The 17,228-nt window shown below is 40.8% G+C and overlaps 1 protein-coding gene across 13 annotated transcripts in view; it reads left to right on the forward strand.

Moving 5' to 3' along the window:
* IL1RAPL2 (interleukin 1 receptor accessory protein like 2) overlaps nucleotides 1–17,228 on the forward strand; it is a 348,789-nt gene that overhangs the window by 140,391 nt on the left and 191,170 nt on the right. For 3 of the 13 annotated variants that reach the window (XM_053990436.1, XM_053990444.1, XM_053990438.1), the window contains one exon: nucleotides 6,548–6,657. The exons of the other annotated variants lie outside the window; for them this stretch is intronic. The gene's annotated coding sequence lies outside the window, so the exon portion shown is untranslated. The remainder of the gene's footprint in view (nucleotides 1–6,547; nucleotides 6,658–17,228) is intronic. 13 annotated transcript variants of the gene reach the window in all.

The raw sequence follows: 17,228 nt of genomic DNA on the forward strand, positions 1-17,228 counted from the left end.
TGTTCAGCTTCAGCTGAGACAACGTGCATTTTTGAATTTCCACATGTCCTTACTAATGCTTTTCAAAGGTTTCACTTATGGAAGTGGTGAAATTCTGGGGAAAATGATGTTTGGACAATGTATCACTTTAAATGTGTGTTCTGCAAAAATTAGCTTATTTAGGTATAGGAACTTGCCTGTCTGTACAAACACAAATATTCTGATAATTTGTTGGTGAAGAATGCTTTGACAAGCTGTCACAAGAATTTCAGCTTTTTTAGATGTCTTCTATTTTGGTTGCTTCTGCCAGAGGATTTTTTTTAACATGAACAAAATTCCATAAAATGAGGCAGATTTCTTTCCAGAAGATAATTTTAAATGTTTAGTTAAATGTAGTAGTTTTCCTTTAGCTGTCACTGCTTTCTTGTTTTTACATTCCTGAGAAAAGATTTTAAAAGTAATTAAGTGTGAGTGTATCTGTATCAGCCTTTCCTTGCAAGAGTTTTTGTTTATTTAAATTTGTCAGATTCTCGTGTTTGTACTGCAGACTCCACACCACAGTTTCCCACGGGTCACAGACTGGAGGATTATTATTCAGTCCTCACCCTTGGAGTGTGTTTTGGAGAGGCAAAGAAGAGGGCTGATAGAGATAGACCACAAAGTCATGCCTCAGGTGCCATGTAAGGGATTGTCAGATGAGTAGTGCAAACTACCTCCTCAGCTGCTTTGGAGGAGTAGGGATAGATCCTGACATGGTGTCCATCAGCAAGACCATAGGGATGTCACCCAGAGCCTTGATAAATATGATGGATTTAGGCTGAAAATGCTTCTGATGGAATTCTGTCTCTATGGGCATGGAACTGTAAGGCAGCAGGGAAGAGAACCTACAGCAGCAAAGCCAGGGCATAGCCTTGAGTTCAATTCCTCAGCATTCTCTGATTTGGAAAACAGAAATCAAATGGCAAAAAATACATAGATTTCAGTAGCAGTATTGTTAGTTGAGAAGTTGCTTGCCCTGTTCCAGTGAGGCTTGGGCGTTTGGAGTAGTTCAGCAATTGACTTCTGCAAGTGTTCCTGAGGGAGGCAGCAGGAGCATCCCTCGCCTTGCTAAATGCAGAGTAGCCAGGGCTGCTCCGAGCACAGGCACTGGGAAAGCTGCTCAGAGTCAAGGGCGTTCCCCAGAGCTCTCTGCAGGCACTTCACTGCAGGAATTTGGCTGCCCCTTTTCTTCTCCCCATCAGGAAGGAACTCACCTTTGGGACTAGGATGGAAGGAGCAGGGAGGGCAGAGCACTTGCCCTCGGGTGCAGGCAGGTTTGTACCATGTGAGAGCAGTGCCTTTCCCTCGCTCTGCAGCAGAACAATATTTCCCTCCTGGTACTTTTGGCCCTACTTTCCTTGGTATTTGGGAGCTGGTGACCCCTGTGCAGAGCACCTGGGGAATCACGCAGGCATGAACAATTAATCTTTTAAAAGGTCTCTTGCTTGGCAATGTGCCAGGGAAGCCAGCGTAGCCCCACTTTATAATATCAATTTTTAATTATGAGAACTTTGCTAAATTCAGCCTTTGATAAATCTTAGAGTTGGGTATTCAAAGTTTAAAATCAAACATAGTCCAATTATTTCAGTATTTGATTAAACGAAACTGCCACTTTGGTAAAGTGTTTAAATAAATCAGTATTAACACACTTTTCTACAGTAAATAAAGTTATGTCTGTATAGTTCAGATATGAATATTCACACAGAGCTCCTGGAAATGAAGAAGTGGCAGTTTGCACAGAACATATATTAACTTAAGGAAATAAATATTTTATTGATCTTTAAAGGGATCATGATATTGGTGGTGATGACTGAAAATGCCGTTTTTAGACCAGTGAAGCCACTAGCTGTAAATGTGTTTTAGGAAATCTATTGTATTTTGTTCTGTGAACTCTGAAGACCACCTGCTGTAAATGCCTGAGGACTGACAGACTCTGGGAGATGAAAATGGGCTTTTTTCATGTTGTTCTACTGGCATTGGCTGCCAGGTGGCATTGCAAGGAGACTTTAAATTCAGTACTCAGACACAAAATAGTTCTTCACCCAGTGAGGCTTCCTGGCTCCAGCTCTAGGAGCACCCTGCTCTGTTTGTGTGCAGGGATATCCCCTCTCCAATGGAACCTCATCCAGAGCCCTTCTGCCCCAGCAGGAACCTGCCAAGTGGCTGGGACAGCTTTGAAATGCATCTTTTCAAGAGAGAGCTGAGCACCAGGGCCTTAATATGCAGTTGAGTGCTCGTGCACACAGAAATAATCCCAAAGAGTGACAATTAGGGACTGCTGTGTCCCTCAGAGCCACCTGCAGAATGCTTGAAACCTGCTCTGCCAGGAGCCATCAGCCTGAGGTGGCCCAAGGCATGTGCAGCTTGACCTTGGCTGCCTGTGGGGTATTAAAGGGCACAACCAGCTGAACTCTGTGCAAAGGTTTCTGAGCTGTCAGGAATTCACATGCTGACTTGCTTTCAGTTGCTCATCTCCCAGCTTGTTTCAACAGGTCTTACTAAAGACATGGTCTTCTTGTTAAGGAAATTATTGGCCTTCCAGAAATGCCATGAAAGGCAAATCTACCTATTTTTATGGATGATTTCATTTTTCCAGGCTCAGAAGATTCAGGAAATTAGATCCTTAGTTCCACATCTTAGCTCTTCAGTTCATGGTAATCTGAAGAAGTGAGCTTTGCTCACTACCTTCAGCTTGGCTCAAGGAAGTCATTGGTAAAAATAGACAGCAAGAAGACATTAGACATTACCCCAAAATGTGAAAACTATCACTGCTTTTGGATCTGTCTGTCTTGGAGCACTTGTCTCTACTGTCACAAAACCTATCTTTATTTCTAGGAGATTTACTTTGTGCTCCAGGAGCAGCTTTCTACCATCCAGAGGTTCTGGGTGTGTTGTGGTTGTTTGAGGCTTCAAAAGTCTGTTCTGAAATCTTTCACATTTCAACCTGTGCCTGTTTCAAGCTGCTTAACCTGGTGTAACCCATATCCAGGATACCATGGTACTCTGTCCTCTTTTAATTGTGTCTGAAATTCCTCACTGAAGTGTGAAAAAACATCCATCTTCTGAAGCTAGGCATGCTTCTCTGTAGCTGCCCATTAAAAGGACATCTTCATCCCAGGATGCTGCTGGAACATTCTTTGAAAAGAGACTAAAAGTTGGAGAATATCAAGAGATACTCAGTGAGCCCACTAATTAGAGTTGACAAATGAAAATTACAATAAAGCGAAACTGCACAAATCCAAAAAACTGGGTCTTTCTCTGATTGCTTTTATTGAGAGGGTGATAAAATTATTTCTCAGAGCGGGAGTTTGAGAGACTAATGTGTCATTACTTTCAACTCAAGAGATAAAACTTCTTGTTGCTTTTTAGAACATTCAATATTTTAGCATTATTTTATGATGAAAGAACATGTGCAGTCTCAGCTCTTTTCTTATGTAGACTTTTATGCTCAGTGCCTGTTGAAAGGCATTTTTTCCCTATAGGTTTATACCATTTCTTTTACATTCTTGAGCCATCATGGGTAGTCATGCTGGATGAGGTTTCTTACCTGTCTTCCTATGTTGTACAAATATGCATGAGAGGCTTTTTACCTTAAAAACCAATTCAGTCCTGCAATTAACTTTGCAGGAGGGAGTAGAGAATCCCAGAAGACATGGAACTACTTGGTTCCTGGGTGTGTTATGGAAAGGATCTCCTGAAGAAATATCTAACTTGGCTTTTTGTGGTTGATTTAGGAAATTTCAGCATTTGATATTTCTGTGAGATTTCCCTTATTTTATGGCAGGGGACCTGGAGACATGTTTGATCCTTGAGATCAGCTGTATATGCTGCTTTCCTGTGTTGCTTTGTTTTCTGCACTACTTTTTCTTCCCCCCATCCTCACAGATGCATATTCTGATGCTCTTTTTGGTAAGTTTCAGCCTCATCCTGCTAGAGGAGCATGGCTATGCATTCAGTTTCCCAGCTGTGTAGCATCTGTGGCACTTCAGAGTCAGCTTGGTCAGGGCTCTGAGCAACCTGATCTCATTGAAGATGTCCCTGCCCACTGCAGGGGAGTCAGACTGGATGACCTCTAAAAGTGCCTTCCAGACCAAGCCAGCCTGTGATTCTGTGTGCTGTCATAGAAAAGCCAGTAGTTCTGTTTTGCTGGCTGCCATCCCCTGCCTGATCAGTCATGTGAAACTCCTCTTTTCTTCTCTCATGGCTCACAATTAGTTAAATTAATGGAAAAATGTTTAAAAGGCATACAGAGCCATGTAAGGCTAAGGCATGGGGACAAATGGAAAGTCTGTGTCCATTGAGGGAAAAGAATAAGGTGGAATTAAATCAATTCAAATGATGGCACTGATGTGTGGAAGTAAGTTTCAGTGTAAGGCCGACAATGGTGAGTGATGGCCTGTCAGATTTTAGAATAGAATTATAGTTACACAGATAAAGGCAGAAGACCATGTGAACAGTATTCCTGGCTAATTGCCACAAATAATAACAGATACAGCCCTGGCTATGCATTTGGGTGTCTGGCAAGCAAGAGAAAATATCTTCTTCTGTGCTATCAGCCAGAGATCTACATATTTCATAAGTGAACACAATTGATGTATAATTTTGCTTCCTGAAGAATGATACAAATGTGGCTGTGATTCCCAGCACTCCTAAATGTGTATTGTCTGCACATTGTTCATTTTAATCTGTGGCAGAAATCACATCTTTTCAAAAAGAGCTTGTCAGTGTTTGCACCAAGATCTCTCTGCAGCACTCAGGCATACATTGGCTTAAGCAGTTGAATTTCGGGCTTTGAATCTGACTTCAGTGTTACATGGGCAGCTACAAGAGTTCTTTGTGTTTCTCAATTTCATTGTGGGTTAAAGCAAATCAACACAGGATTTGAGCCAAAGCTCATTATGGTCAATGTAAGTTTTGTCCAATTGGTTTCTCAACAATGATTCCATTCATGTAGCAAGGGCTGTATTCAAGGAAAAAATCAAATAGCATTGTGTAATCTGCAGAAGTGGAGGGTCCTGCTACTTTAGTAACATTAATTGCATTTCTAATTAGTGTTTGCTGTCTTCCCAGGTTGTGAAAAAGTTAGGGAAGTAACCAGTGCTAGATTTTTTTACATCTATTTGCTGTAATATAAAACAAAAAGGAGTAGCAGGATATTGCTATTATGATCATGCTTTTTATCTCCATAATTAATTTGCATGCCAGATAATTGTTTTGATAGGGTTAGAAATAGGCAGCAATGTATACCTGTGCTTATGAATCTGGTGCTCTGTGTGCTCCAAGGATTGACAATATTACATCAATACCTTCATAAGGGATCCTGCTCAATAAAAACCCATTGGTCCGGACAGTCACTAATTTAATGTGACATCTTTGCTGATGGGATATCCTGCGTGAATGATTCTTTGCTGTGGTTAATTTGCAAAGTTCAAATTAAAAGTTCTTACAACTATAGTCTTTAGGGTAATGGAGGATTATGTCTCTGGTCACAAGCTATGTGAAATGGTTACAGATCAAAAAAGTACTAATGTTGTGCTTTTCTCAAAGGACCAAAAGTTAATGGGGAATAGCAAGCAGCTGGGATGTTCTGCAAAAAACTGTGCTGGTCCTGCCACACTTGTTCTTCAATGAAGTAAAATAAAAAATTCTTCAGATTAAGTTGGTAGAAGGATTAGATGTTGGCAAAGTGGTAAATAATGATTGATGCAAGCTCCGTCAACAGGGTAACATTAATTTCTTTTGAACAACTTTGATGATACATCTAAGATTAAAAATGTAGCTTGCTTGTGCTTATGTGAGTGGAGAGCTGTGCCTGGAGAGCAGCAGCTCTGAACATGTGAGCTCATGTTGGAAAACCTATTGAACATGCACCCAAGACAAAAAGTTGTGGTTAAGAGGAAAAGCATCAATATGTAAGCACTGAAATACCAAGAGAGGAGAGAGAGGCAGCTTGTTTGTTGTATTCATTACTAGCAGTTACTGCAATATATCCCATTCTGATGCTTGACAAGAACTGGGAAGAATTAGGAGAATAATTTCTAATTAATAAAGGGTTATGCCTTATAAAGGGTTATTAAAGGATCTTGATGTATTTATCTAGCACAAGGGGAAAAAAAAAACAACAAAAAATAGAGGTGCTTACACATCAAGATATGTCAGGATATGTATTAATTTATCTGTGAAGATATTATCTGATTATTTGAAAACCACTGAATCTGGTCCTTGAAAAGTCTACTAGAAAGCACTTTGCTCTTCTACCACATTATCAGTTTTCCACCTATCCTGTCACATAAGAATCAGACTGAATTAGTGTTAGTCATCACCAGTAGGGTATGAGAGCCAGATGACATTAGAGACTGTCACACTGTATTAGCCAAAATTAATACGGAAAGAATATGACTAAAAAAAGTGCCAGCATTTCAAATGCTGTATCTTATTAGCACAGGAAGCTTTCTGCTCATAAAGCCAGTGTTTCCTCCTCAGTCCCTCTTGTTGATGTGAGATGAAATGCCATGCTCCATTTACACAGGATGCTAATGCTCTGCACAGAGGACTTCACCAGGGAGCTCAAGTGACAGGAGGCTTCGGAGCCCGGTCAGGGTTTGGACTGCTGTTGACCTTAACTTTATAAGGTGCAAGGTAGGAATGTAGTTATCATTTACAGTTCCTGACATGTCACTTTACAGCCTGACTTGTTAATGTAGGGCAGCATCAGTTTTTTTCATCCTGTAGCAGACTGTAGTTTGCGGAGTTCAGCAGGTATCACATGGGGACCAGGGGGGACAACTGGGATTACCACAACCCTTCCATCATCCTGGGGAAATAGAAGCCAGAGCTGAATTACAACAAGAAAACTGCTTGTGGTTGTGCAGCATGCCTGGCCTTACACCCCAGTTTCTAAGACCAGCATGTCCTGCTTGTAGAAGGGAAGGCAAAACTTTCTGTGGAGTTGCTAACACCTGGCTGGAGATATCAGTTCCCGGAGCTGCCAGCTTTGGGCTGCAGCAGCTGCCTGGCACTTGACAATGTGAGTCACTGTTCCTGTGTGCTTTAGACAGAAATCTTTTGCCTCTTTGGATGAAATTAATTAGTTTTTTCCTATAAGCTTGAAATAGATTTTGTGGTAATGACATAGTATTTAGCTGCACAGAAAAATATCCTATCCTGTACCTGATGCACAGTTATTGTTTTAAAGCTATCAATATTAATGCAGTGACCTGAAATCTTGCTGAGTTTTAGCTCAGAAGCTCTTTTCTCTGAGACGTTTTGTATTAGTAACCTCATTTCAAAGCTGGACAAAAAGCTTAAAAAAACCCCCTGAAATTAATTGTGGGAGGGGGGAAGCCCAAACTTAAGACAGAAAGATTTCCAGGCAAAAATTGGTTCCAGGCAAAGTGGAAAAGAATTAGTGAGCTGCTTTATCTGCTGCATGAAAGCTCCTACGAGCTGATTGCTGAGATCGGGATCTTCATTTTCCCCTCTGGGGAACCAGTAACTCCCAACTTCCCTCAGCTGCTGCATGAGGTGCTGGCTGGCCCTGCTCCTGCTCCAGCTGTCTCTGCCGGTACAGGAAAGCTGTTATCACAAGGTTTTTCTGGTTTGTTTTGCTTTTTTTTTTTCTGGAGGAAAGGGTGATTTTGCAAATTGATGATTTCTTTTGGAATGCCTCAGTGAGGAGAGCTCTGCACCAGCCTAATTCTCCATCAACAGTGCTGTGGTGCCCACAGTGAGCTTGTGGACAGAACTATGGGAACGAAGGAGGCTCCTCTTAAATCTCAGGCATGAGGGGATGCACTTGACTGAAGTGAAGATCTGAAAAGAGACTTGAAAAAACTGAGGCTTGAAAAAACTGTTTCCAGGAGCTTTCTAAATGACTTGTTGGTCCAGGCGTGGATGCTGTTCATTTGAGGTGAGGCCGTATGTCAGAGACTGATGTCTGGTCTGTGGAGCCTTTGTCAGTCTGTGGAGCCTTTGTCAGTCTGTGGAGCCTTTGTCAGTCTGTGGAGCCTTTTCCCTTTATCTGGGAACCAGCCTTTGCTGGTTCTGAGGAGCTGCAGGACCTGCCGTGTGCCGGGGCTCCGAGGGGCCGGGTGGCTGCGCTGCTCTCGCAGTGAGCGGCTCCGAGCTCTGCTGGAAACAGTTCAGAAACAAGGAGACACGTCAGTGCATCTTGTAAGGGGAGAACAACTTACATAAAAAGGCCTAATTCCTGTAGACATCACAGGAGCTGTTCCCTGCATCCTGCCTTTGACTAGTCAAAATTAAACAGTGAAGGGGCTTGGTTTTCTGTGCCCTGTTTCTGATGAGAGAGGGTGATACCATAGGAGTCTGGTTATGCTTCAGCAACAATGTCCAGTTAAGATGAAGAAAGGTATCCCACAACCTATTTCCATGAGTTTGCGTGGCTGGGCTCTTGACTGTGGTCTGACTGCTATTTGCATTGTGTGTCCTTTTAAAGTTCACTGCTTGTAACACTTTGGTCACTGCTGAAATATGTACCTATGTTAATTCAGTGTATTGGTACATCAGCCTTCTGTGTAAACCTCTGGGCTGGCTGCCTCCTCTGCTTAAACCCCTATGGACTGAGGCCAGGTCCTGTGTTTGTGCAGCCTGACCTGTGAAGCCAGTAGGGTTTAAAAGAACCAGAGCTGCCACATGCAGGCCTTGTTGGATCTTTCAAAATATAAAATGGGATGAAAATTGCCTGATCTTTTATCACTCTCTAACTCTGAGGCTTGTGTGTAAGTTATCACAGGGACTGGGTGTTTCCATGTAATCCCTGCTGCATCTGTGGCCAACACACTGAAACATTCCCATCAGCTCACAAACATGCATCAGTTAATTTTTAGGGTATGTATGTCTGTGCTGAGGCTCAGAAGAGAGAAGAAAATGCTGCAGCTAATCTTTAGTAGTTGCAGCATACATAAGTAGATTATGCAAAACTGTTAATTTTTTATTACTAAATAGCACTTCAGGGAGTGTAAGGCCTTAATACTCTGGCTAAAGATGCTAGTCACACCAGATTACTATTGTTGTACATTAATAATAAAAATAGCTGGGTCTGATTAGTGTCAGTTAAAGTTTCCTGAATGAGAGATACAACTCTTTGAATTAAACTGCTTGAATAGCAGCTAAGGATTCCTGAGGAATAATTTGTATTAAAAAGTTAAGACCTTCACTACTTTTCTAAAGGAATAGCTATGGCTAGTGTGGGAATTGCATACCATTCACGTGACAGCATGAAAAGAAAAGATCTTCACAGACCATAAAGTGAAATAAAGGAACATCCAAAATTGATTTTCATTTAAGTAGATTACTTGTGTTTCTTCTAGAATAGGGAAAGCACACTCTAATTCCCCTTTACTTTTCACAAGTAGACCTACTGGTTTGATCCAGATATCCATCATCAAATACACCAGGCACTCTTCCCAAGTACCTGCCTGTGATTTGGGACAGACCTGACAGGGAAATCTGGAGGGAAGTATGCATGGCATGGGTTTCTGGCAGTTTTGAAGGTATGATGACAGAGCAGGGGCTAATCCTGATTTTGGGTTCTGTTAATGTTTTGTTGAATTGCTGCTGAGTCCAGTAAACAGACCCATGCTCAAAGCTGTTCAGCTTTGTAGATGCTTTAGCTGGCTCACTCATATTTGTTTTTAAGCCACAAAATTAGGCCCTTTCGTATTCTAGCCCCTTTCTGAGGTTGTTCACACTCCCTCTTCAACAGGTCTTTTACTAGACAGAAATTTTCAGAGGCTGCTTTTATCACTGTAATGATGATGATTGTACTGACTGTGCAAAGAGCTGGAAATGAGACCATCGCTATTTCCCTGTGCACAAGCAAACAAGTTGCTGTCCACACGAATTTTCCTTGATCTCTGTGACACATCTGCTGTAGGCACATCAGGAGAGCAGTCAGTTTGCCTGTGATCATGCATTGCAAACAGGCTTTTTTACCCAATCAAAACACAACAAAGGAGACTAAAACCTTTCTAGTGAGGATGCATGCTTAGTACCCAGAAAATTCCAAAGACAATCAACAACTTAAATGGAATATGTTCATACTGTTTTAGAGAGAACATGGAAACTGCTTTCACTTGGTAGTGGCAGGATATTCTGGGAGTGATGAAAGTGGAGTGGGACCTCTCCTAATCTTACAAATTCCCAGTTCAAGAATGGCTGTAGATGTTTATTTGATGTGAAAGAGCTAATTGTACAAATAATTATTCTCAGCCTGATGTGCCTCTGCTGTTTATTCTGTGGCAGTAATTAATTCTATAATTAGAAAATGTCCTATTAGATAATTTCTCTGGGAACTCGGGCTATTGTCCAGTGCAGGAAACCTTCAAGAAGCTGAAGTGGTTTGGTTATAACCTTGGCAATCTGACTACTTTTATTGGCAAGGGCTGGTTTGCTTCACTGGGGGATCATTACAGAAGAATTTAGCTTTTATGAGTGGGACTGGAGATGAGTCTGTTGATGCTGAGATTTGGTGCTGTGGATGAATGGATTTGCCCTGGCCTTGTCCATCTCTAGAAGGGGACACCTGACCTACTTGTGAATTTGTGTCTAATCTTGAGCCATCAGCATCTGCCATTCTATGAGAAGTTTGGATGAAATGAATGTACTTCATAAGGTATCAGTGAACACAAGAAAATCAATAAGCAATCTGTGTGATAATTAATTAGCATGCCAGGATGAATTACTGTTTCTTCCCCTCCTGATTTGGGTCACAGTCACATCTGATTTGGGAAGTTGTCAGTTTTTCAATTATAGCTTGTCTTTGTTCTTGTATGGCTTTTCACCTTTTTTTTATTTTGAAGTGCCCAGAATGAAGGACTGGCAGAGAGAAACACTGTGCAAACTTGCTTGTTGTGGGAAGGAGACAATATTGAGCTCAGCACATAGCAGAACCTCTTGAGGAGGAGATGTACTGTGGGCTGTCAAAGCTGGCCTGAGCCTGAGTGTTTGAGCCCCCAGGAGCAGAGGTGTTTGTTCAGGGATCTGACACCTGCTCCAGTCTGCAGGCTCCTATCTCTTTGGATTTCCCTGGGACTCAGATGCCATTCCTGAGAAGTAGAGTCTCTCCAGCCCATGTACTCCTGGACATTCACCCACCACCATCCCAAAACACACAAGTAGTTTGGCCTGCTCTCAACGAGATTTAGCATAGGAATTATTCCTCAGGGTCAGCCCCAGGATTTTTACTGCCTTCTTAAGGAGGAGGGCTGCTATTGTGAGCTTTCCAGAGACTCCTGGGAAGGCAAAGCAACTACCAGCTTATTATCAAGCTTCAGTTATAAATTCCAGGCCATGCTATGCTGTTTCCTTTCTGTGGTCACAAAACCCACTAATTTTATGAGATAAATTAATGAACTCATTTTGTAAATACACCAGGTAGTGAGATAGATGCCTATTTAACTTTCGCAGCGAACTTCAAGAACCCAGATTTCCCTTTTTTACAACAAATTGGTTTCTATCAACAGAATAAAGTCTCTCAAAGCATCTCTGCTGGGTCTCTAATGATAACAAATAACTCTGCCTTTTACTGGATAGTAGACAAAGCAAAAGCACTCTACATCTGACACCGTGAGTGATCAGAAAGGATAAGAACATGGTGATGATCATGTGGAGCTTTAGAAATTATCATTTGCAATGGAATGGTGGGGGATTTTATTTGGATTTTTGTGTGTGTGGGTTTGACAACTGATTCCTACCGTGTCTGAAAGAATTAATAGAAAGTTAAATTACTCTGGAAATTTCAAAAAAACTACTTCAAAAAGCAGTTTTATTTTTATTCTTCCTAATTCCTAAATTTTCAAGGATTTTTCAGTTTGCCTTCTCTTAAACATATTTTCCTTTTTTATTTTGGAAACCTTGGAGAATATGGAATTTATTTCCTGTTTGTGCCACAATTAAAATATTTTCAATATAGCTTTCAGGGCACACCAAGAGCCCATCTTTATTAAGAGTCACATATTGAGAGACACTGATTGCCTGAAATTTATGGTAGGGATGGTCATCAGTGTAGAATAATTACAAGAGAACAGTTTTGGTCTGAAACAGTTTGCTTGATGTGTAAGAAGTTAATGATATTTTTACAGGGTTTTATGACCCTGTAAAAATTATATTTTTACAGGTCTAACCCTAACATGTAGCTCATATTACTATTACTCCTGCTTTCAGTCTATCTGTACTATTTCATGTGATTGCCATCCTTGTGGTATTTTAACTACCTCTGTTTTAAATTGACTGAATGTGGTTTCAGAAATATGACTAACGTGTGAGGAAGGGAGATCTTATTTTTCTTTGTAATGCATGGCATGAAAAAGAACATCTCGTGCATACAGTAAATATTCTGAAAGACTTCTACACACATCCAGCACCTCCTGGCCATGCTAAGGTAGCTCTATAACACCAAGTTTAAAATTTGCATTTTTTCTTTGGGTCAGTTCAAAGGCAACTTTGGGAAGAACCCAGTGGAGGGTTTCTTCCATCAGCAGATCACAGCTGGTGGCCATCAGAATAATTCTAACATGGCTATAAATATATTCAAGGAGAAAAACCTCTAGCCCATTCATGCTGTTTCAGAATCAGAGGCATTACAAGGAAGCTGAAGTTTGGCCCTTGGCACATTGTGGAGGCAGCAGCTTCTTACTCAACGTCTGTCTGTTATGTCTGTCACTTCTTCAGGAACTGAAAGCAGAGAGTCACATGCTGCCTACTCAAACCCAACTAAACTGCTGCTCCATTTGTAAGGAGTCATTTGGTTTTAATTAGCAGAACCTCTTGGCTGACTGTATTGATACAGTTGAAAGTCTCCTCTGCTTATATGGAGTCAAGTTTTCTCAGGTTCCTGTGTTAGACTTTTTTTTCCCCGAGTGCAAGAGTACAAGTCTTATTTATAAAGCAGCACTTGCTGCAAGTTTCATATCCAACCTCAGCTAGATAACTTTAGGTTTCTAAGCAAATTGTATTTGGCATAGGTTGGCTGGAAGGCATCAGCTCAAATGTGATGTAACTTTTATTTTAGAATGAAGCCAAGTAATTGCGCAGTATCTCAATGTAAAGAAACAGAGGGTGAAAGACCTTAATAAGAGTAAAGTGCAAAATTATGGTATAAGGTACTACTGTGTGCCAGCTTAAGTGATTGGAAAGAAATATAGAAAACCTTCTAGTTTTCCCAAGCAATGATGGACTAATTATCCTCCAGTTGCCAATAATTCAGGGTGAATGAAGGGATCTAAGCAGGGGCTGAAAATTGGAAGTAGTCCAGAGTGATGGAAGTGCACATCTGTAATGAGCCTCCCTCCCCTGATCTCTGACTACTGTGGAGAAAAATTATTTTAGCTTCAGGCATCATGTTCCCAACACGGTAGCAAAAGTAATGGATGTTGGGTAGCTTCTTAACTTCAGAATATCTCCAAGATCAAATTATTCACTTTAAATCATGGCAGTTACTTGTGAAAATGAAGCCAGACTTCTCAGAACTCAGTAGTTCAGACATAGCTAATTTTGAACTGAAATGGGGATGCTCTGAAGTCCTGAGTTCTGACTGCAGTCCTCAGACTCTCTTCCACCTTGGCTCTACAACCTTTTCAGGCACAATTTTCCACCTGAAATTTACTCCTGACCCTTCACATCTTGCCTTTACTCATCACCAGTATATCAACTCACATCACCAATGTGAAGTTCTGCTTTTGTTTTGAGTGAGTACTTCCAAAACTTGAGCAAAATCTATGTTTACAGAAAAGCCACAGAGTAGGGTTTTGATGGTGAAAAGGTGTGTAAAAACTCTGGGAGAGCCAGGTTCCTGGTCAGACTGGTGGTAGATGTGTAATAAATGGGAGGTGCAGGCCATCCTTCATCCTCACCAGGCAATGAACTTGAGCAATACATCTGAACAGTGAAATAGATTAGAAAGACTTTATAAATGTTTGAGTCAAAAAAGTCAAATTGCAAGACCTAAGTAGCATAATTAGATCTTCTGAGGGATCAAGCAACAAATTTTACAGGAAGCAGCACTGATTATCTCCCCACTCCTCTTCCCGGCCTGTAAACATTACTGGCTGCATCAAACTCTGGAACGTGAGTATTATCTCAGTCTTCCTATTTCACTTCATGATGAAATTTCAAATTTAAGCTTTTTCCTGAAACTTCTATTTATAAAGCATAGAAACCCAACACTTTTCTTTGTTGTTGGTGGTAATTTTGCCCTCTTTCCATAATTTCAAACTGCTGCCCTGTCCAATTCCTGCTCAGCAGGAAAAAGCTAAAATGTTTAGAGAGAAGGCAGTGGAAATGAACCACTTTCTCTCACAATTTGACAGCTCTGTCCTTTTACCATTTCCTCCTTTTAGGAAAATAGGCAAAGATTATTAAATAGTCAAGTAGAAGCTGAGTTTTCTGGCTTCGTGTTTTTGATATATTTGGCAGTGACTTTGGGATTCAGTCAAAACACCTTCTGGACAATAATAGACTATGGAGCAGTTTTAGTGATAGTTCTAGACCAGTTAATGCTTGCCTTGCCATGATGGCAAATAGTTCTGTAGTTTGTGTCAGCACCTCTAACATATCCTGATATCTGACCTGAACACTGAACAACTTATCAATGTTGCAAATGGAATGGTTGACATAGGTCACTGCAGTATTTAGAGAACCTGAACTACAACTTCCAATTTCTTTTGGTGTTCACCTTTCCTAAAGAATTTGCAGCAGAAGATAAGTGCCAAGAATTTAAATCTCTTGTTGATAGGTAGTTACTTTGCAGGTGTGAACACTGCAGTGATTTCTGTAAGCCAAGGATTTCAAATGGAGCAGTGCTATGATAAGGTGATAAACCTTCTATGCTTCCAGGTAGTGTTAGGGATTTTGTGTGATCCACTCTTCCTAGTGGACCTATTTTTGCTGTATTTTCTAGCACAGTGGGTGTGTTGTGCATACTGACAGGCATATGCCATGAGATGATTCTTTGGGGTGTGCTAGTCTTTGGAATACCAAAGCCTTTTTGTCACTAGACCAGTCTGGCATCTCTCATCTCTCCCAGGGTAACTCAAAGGGTCTGACAGAATTACTGCTGGAAACAGTGGATCAGTTTAAATACTAATGTTTTGGAAAAGATCTTGTCTTTGATATAGAATTTATATTCTGTGATTCTTTGAACATTACTGTGGATGTGCAGCTCTTGGACTTGATAAGAAAGTTTGGCCTAGTAATGCACAGGTAAGAATAATTCAATTCTAGTGAATGTATGTACTGAAGATCGAGTCAAGGCAAATTAACCAGATCACTGAACTTGTGAGAAATAAAGTTATTGGATAAAATTCTACAGTACATACCAACTCCATATGCTGTCTTAGTAATGCTATAATTAAGCCAAAGAGTCATGTCAAATTGGCCTTTTCCATCTGCTCTGTGATCTGCTTAGGGAGCAATTTGGGAAGAATGACAGCTGACCTCAAAACCGACAAGTTCAGTTAATGTATGATCCACCAGAACTGATACTTGAACAGAGCTCATCCACTTCCCTATACGGGTACTAATTGTCCTTTGTTTAATTGGGAAAATCAAAATAAGGCTTGCCTGATGCAGGCTTGTTCAAAATTTTTGTTTCAGTAAATGTCTCTTGGTATTAGCGGAGCCATTTTATGGCTCATAAAAACATTCTTCCATTTTATTTGCAGCTATGTAAACTGCAGTGTGGTGGTACAAGTTTAAAATAGCACTGTTGGGTTTTTCTGTTAATTTTTATGGCTTCTGCCAAAATAAACCTGTTAATAATAAAGTCTCAGAAGTTCATATGAGTAATTGACATGTAAGACATGTGAAACTCAGCCTGTATTTATAATACTAATTGATTTCATTTATTTTGCATCCCCTGTGAATTTCTCACTGCCAGTCTTGTCATTATCTTAATGTTGTTGTTTCCAATAACACTCAGAAAAGTCGTTTGGAAGGCAGGGGGTCTTCCAGCGCAGATGCATCAGGTGTAAAACTTCCTTTCCTCCGAGGTGATCAAATTGGCTAAAGGAAACCCCGTGGAATGGTACAGCTCAAAAACCAGGGGCTGTCCATCTGTTTGAATCTGTGTTACCTTGTGAAAATCTGCTTAATGCTTGCTCCCGCGAGTGTCTGCATTCAGATAATGCAGGTAGGGCTTTTTGTTGTGACAGGAAAGTGTGAAAAGTATTACTGCTGGAATCAGTGCAGTATCTGGAAGGTCATAGTTAGGATATACAAACCTAAAGCACCTCCTCGTATGTTTGTTCTGCTGGCCTGGAATAAGAAGAATACTCTGAATATTTTGATGGAAAAATCTAGTTTCCATTTCTATTAGATAGAGTTAAAATGTAAATGTGGTTGAGAATACCCTCAGTTAATGGTGTTTTTGCCTGTCTGGCAGGTGAGCTCTGCCTTGGTGTCTGATGGGCAGTGTCCTGCTGAGTCGCCATTCTCTGAGAAACAGAGTCATCCACAAATTTTAGCATCTGCCAAAATTCAAAGTAATCTTTAAAACAGAAGTTGTCTTTAATCTGAGCTTTTCTGAGGTCCCCTCCCCTCCCTGCTGCTTTTAGCAATTCTTTGGCTTTGCCATTTACTCTATAGCCTAGTGCCAGTGATTTTGCTGGAGAGTAGTGCAGCTGGCTCAGGGCTGGTGTCCTGGGACAGCTGCAGTGACTCACACTGTTCTCTACCTGCTGCTCCTCTTGGCATCTCGGAGAGGAATTTTCTGAAGTCTTCAGCAGCTTGACATTGAATGCTCCAGGTCACCAGACACAGTGGGGTTTCACCAAGGGCTTTGTTCAAGGTGAAATTCAGGCAAAGAAATTTGAATGAAGCATGCTCTTTTTTTTATTTCCTTTTTTTTTTTTTTTTTTTTTTTTTTTTTTCTTTTTTAGGTTTCTGGTTTGATTTAGTGGACAAAATTTTGGGAAATAATTTTCCACTTCTGTTTTCTCTCCTTTTCCTGCCCCTTCTTCTAAAAGATAATGAACAGACATCACCTGCTGTATCCTGAAGTGTCTTAGAAGACAGTAAGTAAGGACCAGCAAAAAAAATCAGAGTTAGGAGTGAGGAATATCCTGACATGTTCGTGTTTTAAATACCAGACTGGGATACTCCTTTTCCTTTGTCTGCATGCTGTCACAGGCTGAAGAGATGCAGTAGGTGTGGCCCTTCTGCAGCAGTTGCATGATGGGCAGAGCAATATG

Source organism: Vidua macroura, chromosome 14, assembly GCF_024509145.1.
Source record: "Vidua macroura isolate BioBank_ID:100142 chromosome 14, ASM2450914v1, whole genome shotgun sequence".
Classification (NCBI taxonomy): Eukaryota; Metazoa; Chordata; class Aves; order Passeriformes; family Viduidae; genus Vidua; species Vidua macroura.